The sequence below is a fragment of the Macrobrachium nipponense genome, chromosome 36, assembly GCF_015104395.2.
Source record: "Macrobrachium nipponense isolate FS-2020 chromosome 36, ASM1510439v2, whole genome shotgun sequence".
NCBI lineage: Eukaryota > Metazoa > Arthropoda > Malacostraca > Decapoda > Palaemonidae > Macrobrachium > Macrobrachium nipponense.
This window is the reverse complement of record NC_087220.1, coordinates 21482607-21492606: the sequence shown is the minus strand read 5'-3', so window position 1 is coordinate 21492606 and position 10000 is coordinate 21482607.

Genomic DNA, 10000 nt, shown 5'->3' with positions numbered 1-10000 from the left:
ATCTCTATTTCAGACTTGAATCACTTCATAGATCCCAGTGCATGGCGTTTGGCATTAATTCTACATACACACACACACACACACACATATATATATACATATATATATATATATATATATATATATATATATATATATATATATATATATATATATACCTACATATACATATATATATATATATATATATTTTATACAGATATATTAATATATATATATATACATATATATATATATCATATATATATATATATATATATATATATATATATATATATATATATATATATATATATATTACTTGGTGTTTTGCCACTTTTATATCACCCGTCATTCCCGGGTGTGTCTCCAGTAGATCAAGAGTGCAATTAATTGACATTACAGTGCCACATTGGTTAAGAATTCCAGGAACCGATTGTGAAGAGTGTGCTACAGTTTATTTCTTGAACCATTCCTTTCCAAACATCCTGAAGTTTTATCAGTCTAGATTTTATGAATTTAACCAATTCGGTTTAGTGCACGTCACTGCAGTAGTGTAACACATTTTTTTGTGATTGTTATGCGTTACCTTAACTGAGAATACCATTGAGCTCTATTATAGTTCCTGTATTTATTTTGTGATCCCCTTTCGTGAATTATTTCAGTGGACATTTTAAGTTTACCTCATACACCTTGTAGTTGTTGGTAATTTAATTTCAGTAAGGATCTCATGCTTCTGTTCATTGGTTTGTAGCGAACTTAGTAATTTCGAGCTTAGGTCTAAATTAGACCATTCAAATTCGTTTATCTCAGCCACCCTAAAACGTGACAATGTATACATATGTGAGTATATATATATTTATGTGTATATACGTATATAGACACATAAAATTAACATTAGTGTTAAATCCTTAAATAAACAGTAAAAGTTACAAAAATCTACATTACGCTAAAAACAAAAACAAAACAAAAATAAAAAAAAAGGAAAAAAAGAGAGAAAAAAGAATACATCAGAAAGGGAGAAGGGAACAGAATGACTCCATGGGATCAAAAATAGACCAGTACAATTCACGAGAGGCACTAAGATGACTGGGTGTTTAGTAAGTGTGGGAATTAGCCGTTTTATAATTAATGACTAAAATTTCCAACATTTGGTGGTTAGGCGCCCTGCACAGAATCTTTAAATACTTGTACTGGATATTACGGTTGCCGTTTTGTTTGTTTGTTTGTTTATTTTGCATAGTCTCGGATCTTAGAGAAGTCTGGATTATTTAGCTTGACACCAGATCGATATCTGACGTCATTTTAGATAAAGTTGAAAGGATATGAAATGATAGTGCGAAGTTCAGGAAGATATGTAAACCTGATTTCACTACTATGTTTAAAAATTAAGAAAAATTAAAACGTACTTAAAATATTTTAAGTCCAACAAAAATAGTAACAAATTAAGTTTATCAATCGCTATATAATACAGGCTCTTCATATGGCATAATGTAGTGTTTGCCAAAAGTACATGAACAAGGTACACATGTCAGACCTATTTTAACTTCATATAACACACCTGATTAAAGAAAATGACAAGTTTTAATACCTTTACTTTCTCCAAGGAAATCAAACAAATATAGCTCAAGGAACTCTTTGTATTTTAAAGAAAAGATCCTTGGCCAAGACTGCGACTTATTTATGGTTAGTTTTCATGCAGGGTCCATTTTTACTATTGTGCCTGCGGAACGGAACGTGAGTCACTGCACAACTCCTACAGCTATATGTGTAGGAAGGGGTAGTATTCTCATCCTTTCTTTAGCAGAGAGAAAATCTACCGCCTTTTGAGGCAGTGGTATGCTAACAGGTCCAGAATAAATTGATTTCCATGAAGTTGTCAACAAGTGTGTAGGGGATGTGGGGGGGGGACTGCGATTTTGGCATATAACCTTATGAGTAGAGTTTAAGCAGATCCTCGGCTTCTCTTAAATATAAATGGCTCGAATGATAGAACAAGCAATGCCGGTATCCAACCCCTGAAGGATTTTAACATGATGCAATTACTGCCTGAAAGTTGTCTTTGCTCTTCTATGAAGAGGGCAAGCTGGTCATTTCCCAATCTTTACTGCTCTGATAGAAGTTTCTATGAGATCATTTTCGGTATCTATCTAATTGTGATGCAGAAACTGTTTAAAAAGGTACATTTAGTCCAATAAGATCACCTGAACTCCAAACTCCACTGGCTGGATCATCTTATTTTTTTACCTCCTGTGACTTACATTATGTACCTTATAGTATGAAGATATTTATTCAAATCATTTCAATGTCTGTACTCTTTTCAGTATCAAAATTAACTGCAAAATAATTGCCGAAATATGAATTGAGCAAAAATAAATAAATACAAAATAAAAATTAAACACGTTTTGTAAGAAAAACCTGGTGTGTCTCAAGAAAATTATTTTGTACTTTTCAGTGTATTGTAATAAAAACGTATCTTAAAATGTTTTCGTTATATATATTTTTATACTGTTTAGTTTTGACAGAAACTGCGACCAATTTGTGATAGCAACTAAAAAACCTGAACTTGATATCCTGTCGAGACAAAGGTTGGAAAATTCCGAAACTTCATACAAATCCTAAGACGCTGGGATAGATCACTGTAGGGCCACTAGAGGTCACTGCTGACCTACTGATCATTTAAGGTTGAATTCTCACCAAGACTGAGTAACGAAGAGAACAATTCGAAAATTGAGGTTACAAGATTTGATCCAAACAGACAAACAGACGTGGAAGTCAAGTTAAATAAAAGCATGTAATGGCGATGATTTCTCAGCAATTAAATTTTTTTAAACTCTTAGAAAAATAGCCATGTTATCATCGATTAATAAACGTATCATAAGCCTTTTCATCACGTAGTTTCATATGCATAGAGGATCATACTAAAATACAGATAAAGTTGTGATAAATTTCAAGTTGGGAAATAGCATTTTCATGAGAAGTTATTGTTGCAATAATATTAAAATTACACATTTAAACAACTTTTTACTTAGAACGGATTTGCCCATGTATTATTATAGCCACTGCCAAAGTGTTCATCACAACATTCCTAGAAAACCTACTGGCCGATATTTAAATCTTCAGTCTTTGAACGTAGTTATATCTTTTTCTGCAAAATATTTCTACCCTTCATGTTCCTTATGGTCACAATACTACTACATCTCATGTACTGCAGCTCCTCTGAAAATATTGCACTTAATGTTGAATGCTCTCTCCTCTGGCACGTATGCGCGTATGAATATTTGAAGTATTTTAAGATAAATATCTCTTGCATATTGACAGGACTTTTTTCTAATTTGCGTGAAGTTTATGTGTATTTTTTTTAAATTGTTTGCCGACAACTGTCATAGATTCTAGTCATTCACACCATCTATTCCAGAATGTTTACAAGCGTAGCTGATGTCTATCCATTAAAGCCAAACTTCTCACATAAATTGACAGTAGACTCGTGAAAAAGATTCCAGGGGACAATATTTTTTCGTTCAATTCGGTTTTTTATGCTTAAAATAATGGATAGTTTTAAATTTAATCTAACCACAATATGAGATATAATGTCACAGTCAAACAAACCATTAGTGTATATTATTTTTCCTACCATATAAATAATTTTAAAGTTCATTCTTAATGTAAAATGGTATTATCTGAAAAATGGTATTATCTGAAGAGATTTTTAAACTGAAGAAAGGGAATTTGCTTTACGGATTATGTTGTTCAAGTATTATTTCTTTGTGTTCCCTACAGAAAGCCTCTATAAAAAGTTCAAGTAAAACCTAACGGACTGACAGGGTAAGATAGATTGAAGAATCTAGATTGTTTATATTTTTGAAAAATAAAAAAGAAGTCATATAATCCATATTCATTTATCTAAATGTTACACATGATACATTTTCGATAAACGTAACAACTCTGCACTGTCAACATTAGACATAATTTACCTACTTAGTTATTTACAACCTAATCAGAAAACGCATTTTTAAAATTTCATAATATATTCAAGAGTTAAAATTCAGTTCTTTTAATGAAAGGAAAGCATTAAATTCAGATCTCGTCTAACTTCACAAAAGTTGCATGACTATTCACCAAGCGAATTGTGTAATCATACAGGAATGTAAATGATAATATAAACTTAATGTCTTGTCAAATAAAATATTGTATGGACGAGAGAGAGAGAGAGAGAGAGAGAGAGAGAGAGAGAGAGAGAGAGAGAGAGATTCTTCATTCATCTTTTCTAGAAGAGGAAATAAGAAAATGATGCTAAAGAGTAAAAGAAAACAAGTCAACACTATATTCAACTGATTCTTCAAACATCAGCTTTATAACTGTAATTTAAATAAACAATGAACTTCTAATGAAAACCAGATGCCTTTGAACTAGTATTAAATTTTCAGAGGGGTTTAACAGTTCTTCATGAAAGGAAATCCTATTTTTTCTAACATCCATAACTTGGCTGTACAATGTGCTATATTGCTCCAAAGCAAATTCAGTATAATGAGGCTCTCTTACACATTGTTATTGAAATACTTAACAATAGATTTTAATGTGGAACAAAATTCAAAGTACTTCTTTAAAGTTTCACTCAAATGCTCCTTGAATCATTGTCCAGATAATGCCATCAAGACATCATGAAAAACATACTTTCGGTAGAAAAATAGAGATATTTTATACCTTCTCCGGAACTAAGAATTGGGGCTCTGATGACATTTCCGATCATATAGGAAATATTATTATTTCCTAGGAGTAAGAACAGCCCATGCTATGAGTAAAGGTGGCTACATATTCCTTAACCTAGCTAAGCGAACCATACAACCATTACTCTTCAAAGATGAATGTGACTCTGGCCAGGTCTTTCAAGAGAATTACTCCTGAAACTGAAACAGCAAAATTTACTCTGAGTAGTAGAGTAATCCACAGAGGTCAGGATTTTACTCTCTTATCATAGTATTCGTATTTTTTTTCTTTATCAGAGCAAATCATCAATAAACATTCATTCTTCAAATATTAATTCTATGTCAGTAAGATGTGGTATATGCAATTAAATAATCTTTAAAAATGCTTTATTAATTGCACCTAAGTTTCACAACAATTAAGCTGTGTGACATAAGAAGATGCTTGTTATATGAATATGACTGACTGTATAGGCATAGATTTGGTAGATTAGTGGATTTCATTGCAGCACCGGTATTTAATGAGGCCACGGAAATGAGCGTGTTGTTAGAACATTAGCCCTGAAAAAAAAAAAAAAAAAAAAAACGGAAGACCAGACCAACTTTAAAGACCTCCAGGAAAGAAAAAAATCAACATAGTAACCGGGATCTTACTCGTACATAGTAAAATTTAATATAATATCATATTTACTTTTTCATTGTCCTAAAGTTATTGGGCAATGTTCATATCAAGATTTATTAGAGAAGTACTACTCATGAATAAATTACAAATCCCAAGTATTCAAACTGTCCTCCTTCAACCAACACGCACTGACGAGTTCTGCCGATCACGGATAAGCGAACCTTTCAGCAAAGTTGAGAAATGATTCTACTGAAACTGTCAATGATCTGATTTTTTCAGTTGTTGAAGAGTACGCGGTTTTGTAGCATGCACTGAATTTTTTATAACCCACCAAAGGAAGGCGTCCGGAGATCGAGGAGGCCACTCAAATTTCTCCTCGGCGCCCAATCCAACGATTTTTGAAGTTGTCATCCAGCCATCTTCGAGCAACATTGCTGTAATGTGTTGGTATACTACCTTCATGCTGAAACCAAATCTCCTCAATTTATAACCATCCTGGATATAACTGATCTTGAAGAATAGCAATGTAGCTTGGAGCTGTGACCGATTCTTCAAAGAAATCGGTTTTTCAGCATAGATCGCAGCCCTCACAGTAACACCCGGAGATTTAACATCTCTCTCAATCTCAACAGGAGGATTATCTGTATCCCAGTAAATTGCATTGTGCTTGTTCACGCGGCCATTTAATTTGAAACATGCTTCTATCCGAAAAACTTTGGCGCTGGAATTGTCATCATTATCACACATCTGAATAAACCAGTTACTAAATTCGATTCGTCGATCAGGATCATCTTCTACCATTGCATGAACAAGATGAGGATGGTGAGGTTTAATGTTCTAGTCACTGGGCATTCTGTGAATCAATGTTCTTGATATTCTCAGTTCTACCTGGGTCCTTCTGATAGATTTTGATGAGCTATTGACATAGGCTTCTCTTACTAGTTCTTTTTTTTCTGCCGAGGTCACCGATTTCGGTCCCCAATTCTCGGCCTTTGATTAACTGTACCTGTTTCTTCGAAACGTTTCACAAGATCAGAAACGATATCACGTTTAACAGTACTTTCAAATTATGTATTAAATAACCGATAAGCTTCTGATTTATTGCCCGTTTCATAAAACGTTTGGACAACAAAATTCTTTCTTCATTCGTAAGCCTTGCTGCCATTTTAATCTGAAAAAAAAATCAAACTTATTACATAATGAATAAGTAAAATTACTCTGAAGATAGCATAGCGAGTGGCGAATACTATTCATTTAAGAATAGCATAATGAATAAATGAACTTTTTCTAAAAAAAATTTCAAAGAAATGGGATATTAAATTCAATTTTACTATGTACAGGTAAGTGCTCGGTTACTTATCGGACACCCTGTCTGTATATATCTATTGCTTTATATTGCGAGCATTTTATTACAACAAAGTAGTGGAGTTTCTTTAACTAGTCACTAAAGTTTAGTTCCGTCTAATTTTCATTTCTTTCATTCTTTGATCATAATACGATAAATGAAGTCTTTTTTTCATCTTAAAATAGTACACGTATCAGTATCTTGCGATTAAGTCAGTGTAAACTTAAGTTTTTGACTGAGCAAAAGTTCGAACGAAAATCTTTTGATTTTATAACCTTGATTAAGGAGAAATCGAACATGCATAATATTGTGGAGGAGGCTGAAACATAGCAAAGTGAACAACAATGGATAGTGGCCAATAAGAAATGCCGAATTAATTTGTCGTCGTAATCTTTCTCATGGTCTCTCTCTGGATGCCCATAGAAATAGAAAAAGACCCGATGGAATCTTGCCTTTAGTCAATAGATTTACTAACCTATCTTATAAGCGAATTAGAATTCACAATTAGAATAACTTTACTAATCCACCCACATTCAATGACGAAAACTAACCCTTTGGGTATAGTAAAGTAAGTCTATGCTCTAGATGTCCAAAGTGTTTGAAGTAACTCCGATGTAGAGGAAGTTTGTCTGATGCAAAAGCTATTCCATTTTTCACCTGTAAGATGGATAATAGTGACATTTGCATTTTATTACAATAGGTCGTTTTTCGAAGACGACTATTTGTTAAAGTATTCATTATTGTGTATAAACACCGATATATGCGCATATCATAACCTTCTTATGCATATCATACCCATTCTCATAAGAAATATTAAATTGGCTGAAGTAATAGTGATCAGTATTTATATTTACGCATATGTGTCACGTGAATTTTATAGTTAAAGCTTGTTATGGCTTAATTCACTAGGGTAAAGGAGACCGTTCCCTTCATAAAAGGTTCATGCACAAGACAATGGTAAATATTGCAGAAAGGAAACCCTTTTCTTTAAAAATATATTACAAAAAAAATACTTAGATTGAACATAAACCAAATTAATAGCTAACTAACAATTAAATACAAACTAATAATCAATCGTAACTAATACATTAACACACAGCATCGTATAAAGCAATTAAACAGACCAGGACAAAATAGTCGGTACGTGGCTTGTGGTCAACACCTAAAAGAAAACCCATGGAGAGATAAAGCACACTTAATAAAAGGTGATCACTACCCAAGACGTATTACAGTATATGCTGTCCACTCCTTGGGGATTCTTCCAGTTCACGCAAGGCCTACCGGACCACGTCCTTAGACTGCCCCACTACTCCTCAAAGCAGAGCACCTCTTTGCTCTCTGACGAGCTCCCTACTGCCGTAGTCAAAATTCCGGCTGCGTAGTCGCTTCGTTAACAAATGCAGCGAGAGTCAAATTGGTAAACAGTACTTTGCCGACCCAACAGGCAAACTTCCCTATGCATGTCGTCGTAATGCATGACAATATGTAAATAAAAAAAGGCGATTAAAAAAATAAAATAAAAACCATGTCACCCGAGACAGTATTTCCAATGCTGAACTTCATCCACAACACTGCTGACCATTTATACGTCCAATCCCAAGTCCAGGTTATGTATTGAACAAAAACTACAGCTGCGCTTTAAACACAATGTTCAAACGCACTCTAGCCTTAGGGTTTATTTATTGCCTATTTAGGAGTTGTATCTTTGGTTATGAATATGTCACTAAAAGGAAATACCCTTTATATTCCTGAAAAAAATCTCATAAGACGACAGTAGACGATACTGATGATATATTCATGTAACGTACATCAAAATTATCAGAACTTTGAAATACCTTCGACAGAGTTCTTGACTTTGTTGTACAGCAAAGGTAAATGGCTACGGTTCCCTGCCTATCTCGATGAGAACCATCTTGGATGAAACGACCAGAGATTTTCAAAGTGAAATTAAGATGACCGTATACTGTGATATAAAAAGATCGTCGACCCTTTAAGTAAAACCAGCGCGTTTTATACAGACATATTATTGACCAGGGTGGGAGGGGTACTGACTCTGAGTCATTGTACAGCCATAGTCAATAGTTCGCTGACGCTCACTGGCCATTATTTTCTTAGGGGAGAAAGGCGATCTCAGATACTTGTGAATAATGTCAATGGAAGCATTGACGTCCAAGAAATGATTAAAAAGAAAATGGATGAATATAAGCAACCCGAGGACAGTGACGAGAGGAAAAAACTGTTTTATTATGGGCTGCTTTACGAGCAAGAGCTCGTGCTGGCATAAGGCCATCTTGATTAAAACAAGAACAACTGCGACAGAATAACAGTATAATATAACGGTTACAACAATCGCAGCCAAATAAGAATGTAACCGTGATATTGTCAGACACGAGATGACACCAGTTAATGAAACCACTGAACTGACTTTTGATTCTATCATATAAATGCAAACTGTGAGTGGTAAACCATAATAAATCAGTTTTCTTATTTTTTTAATCAAGAAGGATTATAATGTACACAAAAGAAGTACAATTGAATTTCGTAACCGAAATGAATATAAATCAAATAAAATCAAACCATACAAAAGAAGCCACTGAGTATTTAGGGCGCCAAGCGACACGTCTAAATTTCTGAAAACAGCATCCAGAATTTGGCAACGCTTGAATAAGCGTCATATCCCAGATAAAAGGTGTCTTTAGAATTATGCCTTTGAAGAACACAGAAACATTATAGCTAGATGTGATTATAAAACTTAATGTGCGCAGACGGTTGAATCAAGAATACAAAGAATGAAATTTGCCATTGTACTTATCAACACACGTGTTCAAAAAATCATATGAAGAACTGTCTGCTTAATTGTTGGCATGAATACTACAACATAACTGTATTATATTATTGTACAGGTCGAGTTTTTAAAAGATATTTCTTTAAATATATTTTGAAATTATTGATACTATTATTAATTACAGTGTCTATGGCCTAAGAAGAGAGAGAGCGAGAGAGAGAGAGAGAGAGAGAGAGAGAGAGAGAGAGAGATTAGTATGGAAGATAAAAAATGATTCAATTATTTCCCCTATACCGCGCAAAACCTTTTTAATACTTCAATGAGAAACCAAGTTTCTTTTTATTTGTACACCTTAATTTGCAGTAAAGTTTCAAATATTAATAAATTATCCTTCACATTCTAGTATGATACATTAAAATGTATACCAATTAGAGTCACTACATTTACCACTAATTGTATTACCTACTATAGATTCAGGGTCTCTGTAACACGGTTTTTGGACTTTGCTCCTTGTCAAAGCATCGGATGTAGCTGAAAGTTGACATATGTATATTTTACAACCACAC